At 32.5% G+C, this 13,452-nt stretch overlaps 1 long non-coding RNA gene across 1 annotated transcript; it reads left to right on the forward strand.

The window, feature by feature from the left end:
• Positions 1-396: 396 nt before the first annotated feature.
• Positions 397-11,306, forward strand: LOC128179863 (uncharacterized). The gene is made up of 4 exons (XR_008243152.1): positions 397-527; positions 4,719-6,053; positions 8,479-8,650; positions 9,421-11,306. It is a non-coding gene; the product is annotated as an uncharacterized LOC128179863 (long non-coding RNA).
• The last annotated feature ends 2,146 nt before the right edge of the window (positions 11,307-13,452 follow it).

Genomic DNA, 13,452 nt, shown 5'->3' on the forward strand with positions numbered 1-13,452 from the left:
TACAAGCTTAGCAATCTGATTCGTTGCTTTAAACTCTCGTTTGATTAAATATTATTCCAAGGTGTGTCGTTTGGTTATGTAACCCCAAACTATTCCATGCACTGACAAATGTTTAGAATAATAATTCATAACATTTTTAGTCCCAGAAAGGCACGATTGAGGAAATATTTATAAATATGTTGTGCATTATATTATTCTCACACTCAGACGTGTTAATGCCTATTGCAAACATTCATGTATCAAACTTCTCAGTTAAGCACTGTTTTCTTAAAGCATCAAGATTTTATACACTTATGAAAATATAAGTTTTACTGTAACATCCAGCACATAGATTTACAACCTCTCTTTTTTTATTTTAATTTCTGTTGAATCATGACAAACAAAAGAGTTACCAATGTGTCTTATAAAATGGCCAAAATGCATTTTCCTTTCCCCACAACTCGAGATCATTATTTGGGATCAACTCTAGATTATGACTACCTGCATGACCATCCGGTTTCTATTTCAAAGTGATAAGAAAACCGCAGGTGAGTGTAAAGTTAATTTAAAATCCAAGTATTTTCTTTGCTTAATATTTAATGCGATAAAAGATGATCAAAGTATTGATTATTTAAATGATGCTAAGAATATAGGCAGGATTATATCAGTTTCAGAACTTTAAGATAATGCATGCAGCATCTCGCTCATCAAAACATTTGATAAGATATAATGACCTAGATGAAGTATGTTGTTGGTTGTACTAATATAAATAATTACACGAGTTGTACTAGTATGTTAAAACATTAAGATGCATCATTAATGTAATACTGACAAACTATTTTCAAGCAATATGGGAAGTACTCTTTGTTTTTTGACTTGCCATTTTCCAAATCTGTTAATATTTTCCGTCCCAAGCCCTCTACGATATTGCAACCACACTTATCCTGTCTTATCTGTGCCTCAACTTTGTAACTTTGTGAACGTTAAACTGTGAAACTAAGATACTATCATAACGTTTGAATGAATTACAATGCATTATCTACTTAATTTATCTATTACCTTATTTGTAAATCTTTTCATTTGGCTATATTGACTTGATACAAGAACTATGGAAAGGTATGTAAACAATTGATCGAGCAAAGCTATTATATAACAAATCATTCAGCGTCCTCATGTTTCAGATAATATGTGCTTATTCGAGGTACATGATCAGAAATTAAAAACAAGAGGCCCATGGGGCCACATCGCTCACCTGAGCAACAATTGGCGTTCAAATTGTATTGTGCCATATGGTCCCTCGTTAGATTAACAAAAAATAAATATTGTCAAGTATTCGAATTTTACAATTATTTTTGCATACACGTAATCTTTGACATTGTACCTTCATGAAATACTATTTTTTACCAGAATAAGAAAATCCTACGCAAGATATAAAACTAAACATTTGGTAGGGGTACACTGTTAAGTTGTTAACTTCCAATTCCCTATATTTTCGTTCTGCCCCCCCCCCCCCCCCACACACACACACTTTGTAAAGCGATCAAAATATATGAGAGCATATAGGTACATTTGTTTCATCAACTACTTACTTGTTATTGTATTTAAAAAAAATATATAATAGTTATTGTATTTTATTTAAAAAATCCTTCATGTATAGATGTGAAGAAGAAAATTGTACCTCAATGTGCTCAATTCCTCAAATTAAAACATTCAAAAATTTAATTTGTTTTCCATTATAATTAAATGACTGTTATTTACCTCGCGTACAAACCAGGATAATTTTCCGCTGTGATATTTTCTTAGGAATAGCGATAATTATTTTATCCCCATAACAGAAATGTGTCAAAACTATGGAAACTGTTTTAAAGATGTCGTTTTTATTTACTCGTGTCTGAAAAACTATCAAAATTGATGTAGATTTCACATTATTTATTGTATAATGAGGGGACCCCAGAGAGTAGGTATATACAGAATATCATTCTTTTATTTTTTTTGTACAAGTATTTAACATACTCTAATTCATATAGAATTTCTAATGTTCAACCAAAATTTCAGCGTCAATCGTAGAATTATAAGCAAGATACAGAGCTCACAGTTTCCCTAGGTTTGAGTCATATTTTGTTGACATGACTTTATTACATTCAGCTTAAGATTTTTAACTTGGTATTTCCTATTCAGCATTTAAAATGGAAAAAAAGAATGGCCTAAGATTTTCAATTCTTTTATTCACTCAAGACCAGTTCATTGGTATTGAAGGTTCAAAATCAGTTTATACAAATGTACACAAACACAGTCAAGGATCACATGTACAGTAGGAGTAATAATGACGAAAAAAGGTTAAGTTTACAATACAATAAGTTGTTAAAATTGGTTTCTGGAAGAACAGACTTTGAAAATGTTCTTAATAAATATTGACAAATTTTTTACTTTTTTAATCTTTAGTTTTTAAGATCTGTGTACAAACATAGAATTGTGAGCAAATCTCTGTATCTTAATTGCTTATAATTCGAAGCTTAACACTCAAATATGGTTAGTAAATAGAAATTGTAAACAATTAAACACAAGAAACATGCATGCACTATAACAAATAAAGAACACAATTTATTTTTTCGAAATGAATCATATATACACATGTATATATACCTACATATTTCCTTCAGCGATATCAAACTCTATTTAAACTGAATAAACTCGAGAAAATGCCGAGCATCGATCTCAACAAAACCTATTGCATTAATCTACCATTACGCAAAAGATAATGCCGAATTACCGATAGAATGAATTGTATTTCAGTACTTTTTTGATACATCAGATTTTGCTTAATTTGCGCAGGTAAAGAGTTAACTGTCTGATCTACCGAAGTCTCTGTTTGAATTGATTCGTAAAAATCACGAAATACGAGAGTTCCCAGGTTAAATTACAAAGCATAAATAATGAATACGAAACGAAAATCAGTCCAAGCTAACACCAACGTCATGTGTGAAATCTGTCAACGCATTGAAATATTTAGCCTCAATTTACTTCACAAAATCGGCACCAATATATTTTGCATGTTTCAAAAATTTCCCTTCATACACGAACTGTTGCATAAACAAGCAAATTCATCATAGTCAGATCGACCCTTTTTCGTATAATGTCATGGCTGCTTTAAACAAAGAACCTCGTTTAAGAAGTATGGAATACGAGTATTGGTAAAATGGGTATGCAAACCCGGGCCGTGGCAAAATAAAAGCCGGGGTAGATCGGCAATCGTCAATTTCAAATACGCATTATTTTGCGGCAATATTTACAGCGAATACAAATATAACTGGTCCATCAAATATCCTGAAATTTTAATGAGATTGGCAGATTAATAACTGCCAATCTTTTGTTTTGACCAGGCCAAGTCTTGCCTACCCATTTTACCGGATGCCGAACCGAACCGAAGCTGAAACACGCCTTTCCTTTATCATTATTTTCGTAATAACTCAGATTTGAAACTGAATTAGACCTTAATTTTTGCAATTTATATTTTCCTTCCCATAAGGATAATTTATGCTAAACTACGTTGAATTTGCCTCGGTAGTTCTTGAGAAGAAGATTTTTAAAAATGCACCCCCCCCCCTTTTTCTACAGTTTCAAGGTTTTCTCCGCTTTGAATACAGATCGTACTTTTATTTCTGCAATTTATATTCGCCATCCCATAAGGATGCTTTGTGCCAAATTTGGTTGAAATTGGATAAGCGGTTTTAGAGGAGAAGTTCAAAATGTAAAAAGTTTACAGACGGACGGACGGACGGACAGACAGACGGACGGACGGACGACGGACAAAATGTGATCAGAATAGCTCACTTGAGCTTTCAGCTCAGGTGAGCTAAAAAGCGAAAGGGGGTTTGTTTCATTTTATTTAAACATTTTATCATTTAATTTAATTTTCATTTAGCAAACAGATTGTATTTTTCAAACATAGAATATAAAACAAATCTTTGCAGTTTAAAGCTATGGCAAACAATGAATATTCCATATTACTTTACAAAGATTTTTTGAGAGAAATTCTTTTTTTGAAAGCCTTGAAATAAGTCAGAATGACATTTCTAGTCGACAGATGTCTTTCAAAAAAATTATTGCCAGTAGAAAATTTACCAATCAACTTTTAGTTGTATAAATCCTCTTCCCGGATTTGTTTAAAATGCCATTCAAAATATTCTCAGTGCCAAAAACATGTATGTTAGTCTATTTCACCCAATTTGGAATTTATAAACATAGATTGAACAACTATTGCAACATCTCTTGAAACATCATCTCACGTAGTCAAGCTAAGGTTTAAAGTTGATAGTGTATAATATTTCTGAGGGTTTGACATTTAGAGCACTTTTCAAATGGTACTGAGTCATGTCTTTGCAAAATCCTGGGTATATATGGTAGGATACTAGTATGCCATTTTAAAGTACATAGTATATAAAGTGGTCCAGATATTGAAATAAAGTTAAACTTCGTCAGGTATCCATTGATTTATTATTGCCAGATTAAATGAAACGTTCATACTTACATAACCAATTTGATATGTACGTTTGAGAAATAATCCATAAATCATATATATCCTATCTCTGGAAAAGTTCCTGGCACTTTATTTTAGCTCCCGAAGTGCACTTAGTTTTAACATGTTTAATGGCTGTTCCATTTATAATTCATATTCTTGACAATAAGCGTTACAATAATTCTAAAGCATAAAAATTGATTATATGTATATTATGTTGCAGGTGTCATAACAGTATTTCACTGAAGGTTCACGTCAAAACATGGCTGAGCCAAAATAATTCCCGAATTTTCCTTTGAATTCGGGGCGTTTCCGCACGCGACAGGAGCTGAATGTTTTTTATGAGATGAAAAAAAATGTGTCAGAGGTCTAACTATCCAACGTTTGTAATAATGCGAGGTCATTTGAGTTTTTGGTGCGTGTTGTTTCCGGAGGGGGGTGAAAAGGCCCGGGCTTGATTTTCAAGCACATGTGTAACTTCGAGGTAAACAAAGTCTCACGCCTTGCTGGATGCACGTGTGTATTTTGCTAGAAAATTGTAAATGAAGCGTTGTTTAAAAAGATGTCAAGAGGATTTTCTCCAGAAGTTCGTTTTGAATTTTTAATCTGTATGTAAAGTTGTGCAATTTTGGTAAGAATATATAGTAAAATTCAATACTGTAGTGACACCTTAATGATGCATAAATGACAAAAATTAGATATAAATTTCACATAGTAAGCATTTATCTAGAAAAATCTCGGGAAAAAGGTAGTTAAAAATATTTGATGGTTCATTTCCGAATGGCCAACAATTATCGAATATTTCAATTCTTACACTATTAATAGGATTACAAAAATCCAATAGAATTCCCTATCTTTGTGTGCCATCATACAAGAACCATACGAATACTTGATTGGTTGGAATTGCACGTAAGCAGAAACTAAGAAGCCCTTATAGTATTTTTATTCCATTACTTAGCCATCTTCAGGTAGAATAAAAAAAATGTCAATTAGTCTATGACGAAGATGTCACATTTTGCCAAAGATAATACAAGCTTAGCAATCTGATTCGTTGCTTTAAACTCTCGTCTGATCAAATATTATTCCAAGGTGTGTCGTTTGGTTATGTAACCCCAAACTATTCCATGCACTGACAAATGTTTAGAATAATAATTCGTAACATTTTTAGTCCCAGAAAGGCACGATTGAGGAAATATTTATAAATATGTTGTGCATTATATTATTCTCACACACTCAGACGTGTTGATGCCTATTGCAAACATTCATGTATCAAACTTCTCAGTTAAGCACTGTTTTCTTAAAGCATCAAGATTTTATACACTTATGAAAATATAAGTTTTACTGTAACATCCAGCACATAGATTTACAACCTCTCTTTTTTTTATTTTAATTTCTGTTGAATCATGACAAACAAAAGAGTTACCAATGTGTCTTATAAAACGGCCAAAATGCATTTTCCTTTCCTCACAACTCAAGATCATTATTTGGGATCAACTCTAGATTATGACTACCTGCATGAACATCCGGTTTCTATTTCAAAGTGATAAGAAAACCGCAGGTGAGTGTAAAGTTAATTTTAAATCCAAGTATTTTCTTTGCTTAATATTTAATGCGATAAAAGATGATCAAAGTATTGATTATTTAAATGATGCTAAGAATATAGGCAGGATTATATCAGTTTCAGAACTTTAAGATAATGCATGCAGCATCTCGCTCATCAAAACATTTGATAAGATATAATGACCTAGATGAAGTATGTTGTTGGTTGTACTAATATAAATAATTACACGAGTTGTACTAGTATGTTAAATCATTAAGATGCATCATTAATGTAATACTGACAAACTGTTTTCAAGCAATATGGGAAATACTCTTTGTTTTTTGACTTGCCATTTTCCAAATCTCGCAGCAATGTTAAGGCGTCCCGATGCTAAAATACGGCTGGAAAACGATATTATTTGAATCATCGCAAAAATACTTTGACCGGGAGTATTTCTTAAAATCTATTTTACATTTATTGACACCGATGTTAAATATTATATTTGATGCATTTTGTGACGTCATATGTTCTTTGTAATCACGTGACGGGCGAATCCTAGTATTGCAAATGATCTTTTTAAATCGCATCGGCGCAGGTGATTAGTGACATTAAATCAAACATATTTTTAAAAAAAATCCTTTGTTAAGTCATATACTTTGAAGTTCTTGCTCGGGAAAAAATTAGATATTTCGTTTATCGAAGATATTGTTGAAACATTCCAGAAAATCATCAAAATAATGCACATTTTTACTAATCAAAAGCGATTTACAAAAAATTGGGGCTAATCCGTAGGTTTCCGTAGCACGATTCACATTGGTACTTACATTCTCTACCAATTTTACGTAAAATATTCTAAAATTATGTTGATCTTTCACCTGCGCCAAGCTGGTTTTATATGCATTAAAATTTCTTCATTCAGTTGTTTACACGTAGCAGGGACAGTCTCCAAACCACTAGTTTATAAATTGTCTTTTACTTATAACGAAGCTTTACAACTGCCGATTATTTGATACTGGTTTTTAATATGAATGAATTCTGTACGTCCAGCATTAACGGCAGCATATATGTAAAGAAAACATGCAGTTTTATAGTGGTTTGATGTAATACACTTTTAACGTTGAGATACATTCCCTGGGAACTATCGACAGGAATGCAGATCGTGACGTCAAAGTTAATTATGACGTCATATCGTATGAAGTACAGACAAGTGACTTTCTATACATCGCTGTAAAATCCATCGGGAAGCCTTAACATGCCCGCGCTGTTAATATTTTCCGTCCCAAGCCCTCTACTATATTGCAACCACACTTATCCTGTCTTATCTGTGCCTCAACTTTGTAACTTTGTGAACGTTAAACTGTGAAACTAAGATACTATCATAACGTTTGAATGAATTAGAATGCAGTATCTACTTAATTTATCTATTACTTTATTTGTAAATCTATTCATTTGGCTATATTGACTTGATACAAGAACTATGGAAAGGTATGTAAACAAATGATCGAGCAAAGCTGTTATATAACGAATCTTTAAGTGTCCTCACGTTTCAGATAATATGTGCTTACACGAGGTACATGATCAGAAATTAAAAAATAGCGAGGGGGGGGGGGGGGGGTTCATGTTATTTAAACATTATATCTTTAAATTCAATTTTCATTTAGCGAACGCATTGTATTTTTCAAACATAGAATATAAAACAAATCTTTGCAGTTTAAAGCTATGGCAAACAATGAATATTCCATATTACTTTACAAAGATTTTTTGAGAGAAATTCTTCTTTTGAAAGCCTGGAAATAAGTCAGAATGACATTTCTAGTCGACAGATGTCTTTCAAAAAAATTATTGCCAGTAGAAAATTTACCAATCAACTTTAGTTGTATAATTCCTCTTCCCGGATTTGTTTAAAATGCCATTCAAAATATTCTCAGTGGAAAATACCTTTGTGTTAGTCTATATCACCGCAATTTGGAATTTATAAACATTAGATTAGATTAAATGAATATTGCAACATCTCTTGAAAGATCATCTCACGAAGTCAAGCTAAGGTTTAAAGTTGATAGTGTATAATGTTTCTGAGGGTTTGACATTTAGAGCACTTTTCAAATGGTACTGAGTCATGTCTTTGCAAAATCCTGGGTATATATATGGTAGGATACTAGTATGCCATTTTAAATGCAATTTCGGTTATCTTCGTACGTAAGTCAGACATATTCCATATAAATATGACAATACAATCTATATGTTTTCAACTATAATTGTATCATTTTAAACCGACGTAAGTTTGTTGGTATTGCACTTCGAAACCTGCAATGAACTCTAATTGTCTTCATATGAGTATGACGCAGGTCCGTGTACCTTGTAGTTTCAGACAAAAGCGTACTAGTTGTTCGTATAAGAAATGTACAACATCGCCGATTAACTTTTATTTGCTTAATTTTTGCAGAAACACGCAGTGGATATGTAGGTTGCTGGTAAGACAGCTCATCAACAGGATCAACAAGTGTGATAGGACGGTCCACGGCTAAACTCCTTGCAGCCAAGGGTTGTTCGGTCTTGGTGACGGGTTCAAGGTCACCTGACGATGCACAGGAAGCCCTGAAGGATATCCAAAGCACGTGAGTATGCACGATGGTCTCATATATCGTTATAATTGCCTTAATATACTGCGTTGTTCGAAAACGACAAAAGAAAAGGCGTCAATCATAAAATGCTTTGTCCTACTTTGCAATGAAAAATGCTTCAGCATTTTGTGGCAAAAATGTCTTTAAAAACGTGATATTTTCATTAATTGCTAGCTAAATAGTGTTCATTTTCGTATATTGAATATTTGAATATCATATTTATAATATCTAATAATCACTTATTCTAGAATTATAGCATTTTATATCTGTCATCAGATAACAGAAAAGGTTGATAACACTGCTTTTTATGTTTGGATTTGGGAATACTGGGTACTTTATGATAAACAATGTACATTAAATTGATCCTCTATTCTTGCAAGATTGGGTTTGAAATACTAATATATATACTTTTTATTTTTCTTGATATGTTCCGAAATCTTAAATCAGATTCATTAAATGTATCTGGTTATGTCAGTGCCTTTGTGATTTGTATGTTAAGTAGGATTATGTGAATTACTCTTCTGCTTGGTTGGTAGGTCTGATATATAGTGTGTTATATGTCCTCTTTGTCGATAAATACTGATGTATACTTGCACATATGTATGACTTGGGTACATTGACATCTCTATCTAAAAGTTGTAGCATCGCTCTTCTACGCTTAACATAGCATATTGCACAGGAGCAAGATCACAAATCTATTTTTAATTTAATTAGATTGGATATGTTGTAGTTTTTATTCATTATTTTGTTTCTTTGTCGGGTAGGGCTGTTGACAAGGTTCAGTACGTACAAAGCTCCGAGATGTTACTCAGGTGCTAGAACTGTGCAGACAAGCAGACAAATTATTTCCGGAGGGAATAGATATCCTTGTTAACAATGCTGGTAAACCTTTTGAATTTCCTGAAGGTTATATCGATGGCAAATTTGAAAACAACATGTACACTCTTTGAAAATGCTGGACCTTAAAAAAAGATGAATGTGCTTTACAATTCAATTTAATATCAGCAAGTTTAATATATAACTCAAATGGATATTCATGATTTGATATTGATGATATTGATGTTTTTTAAATTTTCGTATGATTTTTCCTTTCCAAAACTATGATAAAATTAATATATTTTATATTTCTAGTGTTTGACCAAGAGGTTATTGAACATAAAAGATACATAATTTGGAATAAAAATCTTTGTTATGGCATAAAATATCGTAAAGTGGTTTGTTTCAAATGGTATGTATTGTTAAATGTGAGAATCAAATATTCTATTTAATTGAATCTAATTTATGAAGATTATTTACTTAGTTTTTCTGTAATTAGTAATTAGTGTAACTAGTAATTTTATTTTATAGCTTTCTTTACTTGAAATGTAAACATAAAGGGGTACGATAAACCAAATCAAAGTACTGAAAGTACTCTTAGACGGTGGCGCCGTTTAAAAGTGGCATATTACATGTATGATAATTATTGTTGACGAAAATCCAAAGCCAGTATCCCATACATGTACTAATACTTAACGCTTACTCGCACAACTGGTCATGAGTTTCTTACATGGATAATTCTGTGGAAATTGTAGTTGTGATCACAATCCACACTTTACAAATGTTGTCTCTCTTTATCGTCATCTTTTGGGGAAAACCCATAGATTTTTCACAGTAGCCTTTGTAGTATAGAAGTTTGTATCTATGTGTTTGTATCTATATCAGTTGACATTAAAACTCCGTTTTCGGTAATACATGTACTACATGTTTGTATTTTGATTGCCCCAGAATGACTCATTAAATATGTGGGTTGCCACCACATATTGAATGAATAAATCAAATCCAAAGTGATTTCATAACAGTGCGCCCAAATATTTGATTGTATAAAGGAGGGGATTTTTGGAGTTTTTCCCTTTTGACCTTTGGGTTGACCCCGTAAAGGGGAACAACTTTTGAAAAGTGTGGATTGGATATAATAAATGGATAAAATACTTATCAGGTTTTTACTAATTATTTGGTAGACATGTAGTATGTTTATTGTCCCTCTCGACAGCATTTTCCGTCAATTTCTTCACGGGGAAAAAGTTGCAATCTTGTGGACCATAAACTTGCTTTTGTCTTCATAGTCAGTTGATACGTTTAGGTGTAAAGAAAACAGAATGGTTTACAAGAACCTGTTTGATAAAACTGGTATTGCTTTTGGAATGCACGTCATAATGAAACAGAAGAGTCAATCAATATTTTATATTTTTTTATCGACTAAAAATTTGAATAAAAATATCATACAATACTCAGTCGCGGCAGTTTCATTAATCATTAATTGTATTTAGCTATAGATTCATTCAAATCATTTGAATGGATTTGGGAAAGCCACATGTATATTTTATCGCTTCTCATTTGCTCACAGCGAAAGTGAATAAAAATTTGAATAAAAATATCATACAATACTCAGTCGCGGCAGTTTCATTAATCATTAATTGTATTTAGCTATAGATTCATTCAAATCATTTGAATGGAACTGGGAAAGTCACATGTATATTTTATCGCTTCTCATTTGCTCATAGCGAAAGTGAATAAAAATTGGAAAAAAAATATCACACAATATTCAGTCGCGGCAGTTTCATTAATCATTAATTGTATTTAGCTATAGATTCATTCAAATCATTTGAATGGAACTGGGAAAGTCACATGTATATTTTATCGCTTCTCAGTACTCATTAACACGCATAATTTACATGCTACATTAAACTCTTCTAGTAAAGTTACAACAAATATTGATAAATTATTTAAAATTAGTTTTCAAAAAAACCAAACAAACAAAATCCAAGTTAAACGAATGTTTTTCTGACCGTACAGCTGTGTATATAAATTTCATTTTATTCTTTGCATGTACTATATACACTATATCTAGGGTATGCAAATTCCAGCAATATTTCCGGAAAGGTATAGTTCTGTAGCCCAGCAGAAAACTACAGTCATCTATGAAGCACTTTTTTTGCCTTCATGTTTCATTATTTATCGCAAATATAGCATGGATGTATACGCTATGGCTGATGTAGCATTTCGTTGAGTGATGACACTTTCTGACCGTTGTGTATTTCGATTGCGAGTCGCAACAAACTGGCGCATCTATATATTAGGCCTGCCTATTATGAAAACAAATGTCGAAGAAAGCTCATAATAGAGTTGTACTCGCGAGATAAAAAATATTTGAGAACAAAACGGGCAATATTTACGTGCATGTGTAATAATGTTATCTGCTAGTGAAAAAATCCCCCCAAAACCAAAGAAAAGGTTCTCTAATAGCAGAGACGTCGACGGGCGCATATGGATTAAAGTCACAGAATGAGATTGTACTTCGCTCATCAAATTGCGTTATTCAATTTATTGTGAAAAAATTCGTCAGAAACTGTTTAGTGAACAAAACTATTATATCTTACATTACCGTTCACAATGTACCATAAATGTATATGGAATATTGCATGAGTTGAACCGATTGTTTTTTCTCACAAAAAGCTAGCGTTTGCTGCAAATTATTTAGAGATACACGAGCTGACACGCCGTGAAATCCATAAGACGTTTTACAGCATATGTCTTCAATCCCTTATTTGCTTAAAGAAAATCTGAACTGAAAATCTTTGAAACATCGTAAAATGTGGTTTGTTTATATATGTAAAATGGCGACTCGATTTGCACGTGAATTTTACAATCCCAGGTCGACCGATTAGCGTGTCTGAGAGAAAGTCAGCAGTAAGTAAAGCGTCAAATTCAGTAGTAAATATTGTCTGATGAATATTGAGGTTCCTGTAATAAAATTAATGTTCCTACAGACTGAGTGGGTTACAAAATAAGGTTCATGTAAATCACAGGTCAGTCCAAAATTAAACACATTTGTATCGTAAATTTCAAGTTTTTTATATGTTTGAAAACATATGCACACTTGTAGAAGAAAGTGTCCCATTGATCGGTTGAAGTTCAATAAAATGTAATTTATGTAATATTCATTGTCAGTATCTGTTGTGAATTCTTTGGAATAAGCTACAACAAAATAAATATTCTGCCTCAACTAAAATTAATGCGTTGAAAAATTTTAAATAGTGTGTTTCTGACAATTGTTTACATCATAAAAAAAACAAGAAGCGATTATTGTGAGATCTCTTAGCAAATTATCGCAGTGATATAGTTTATGCAGCCCTGATACAGATTTTAACGTCACAACTGGCAGTTGGTGCATAAATTATCGATACCGTGTAAGCAGACAGGGTAACGGCCAATTTTAAATAAAAAACAATTTCATAAATTATTTAAACATATGTACAAAATAATTAGCAGCTATAATGCTTAAAATATCTGATAAGATAAAAATAAGTTCTCATACTGAAATCGACACATAGATAAAACATTGTCTGTAACATTGCATACCTAACAGAGTTATCGTTCCTTATCCGCCAGGGTCCCTGTGAGAAATACTCTTCCGGTCTGGACGGTAGTATAGACCGTGGCTATTTATAGCCACCGTCCAAAAATTGAGTAAAATTGATATAAAATTCATTCAAAATGAAAGGGAGAAGTGACTTTACGTTCATGACGTCGTGAAGGACATGCATATATGTCCCTCTCGCAGCCAGCGGTAAAAGGACATATATGTCCCTGCCGCAGTCAGAGGGTTAAGGAAGCATATGGAATCTGAGTTACATGTTATTCCGTGAAATCACAAATCTTAGTTATTATGTACGTACTCAAATATCTAAGCAACGAAACGTAGACCAAACACAAATAAAAATACTGAAGACAATTTTTTTTCAGAAATAAGTTTGTAT

The sequence above is a fragment of the Crassostrea angulata genome, chromosome 4, assembly GCF_025612915.1.
Source record: "Crassostrea angulata isolate pt1a10 chromosome 4, ASM2561291v2, whole genome shotgun sequence".
Classification (NCBI taxonomy): Eukaryota; Metazoa; Mollusca; class Bivalvia; order Ostreida; family Ostreidae; genus Magallana; species Magallana angulata.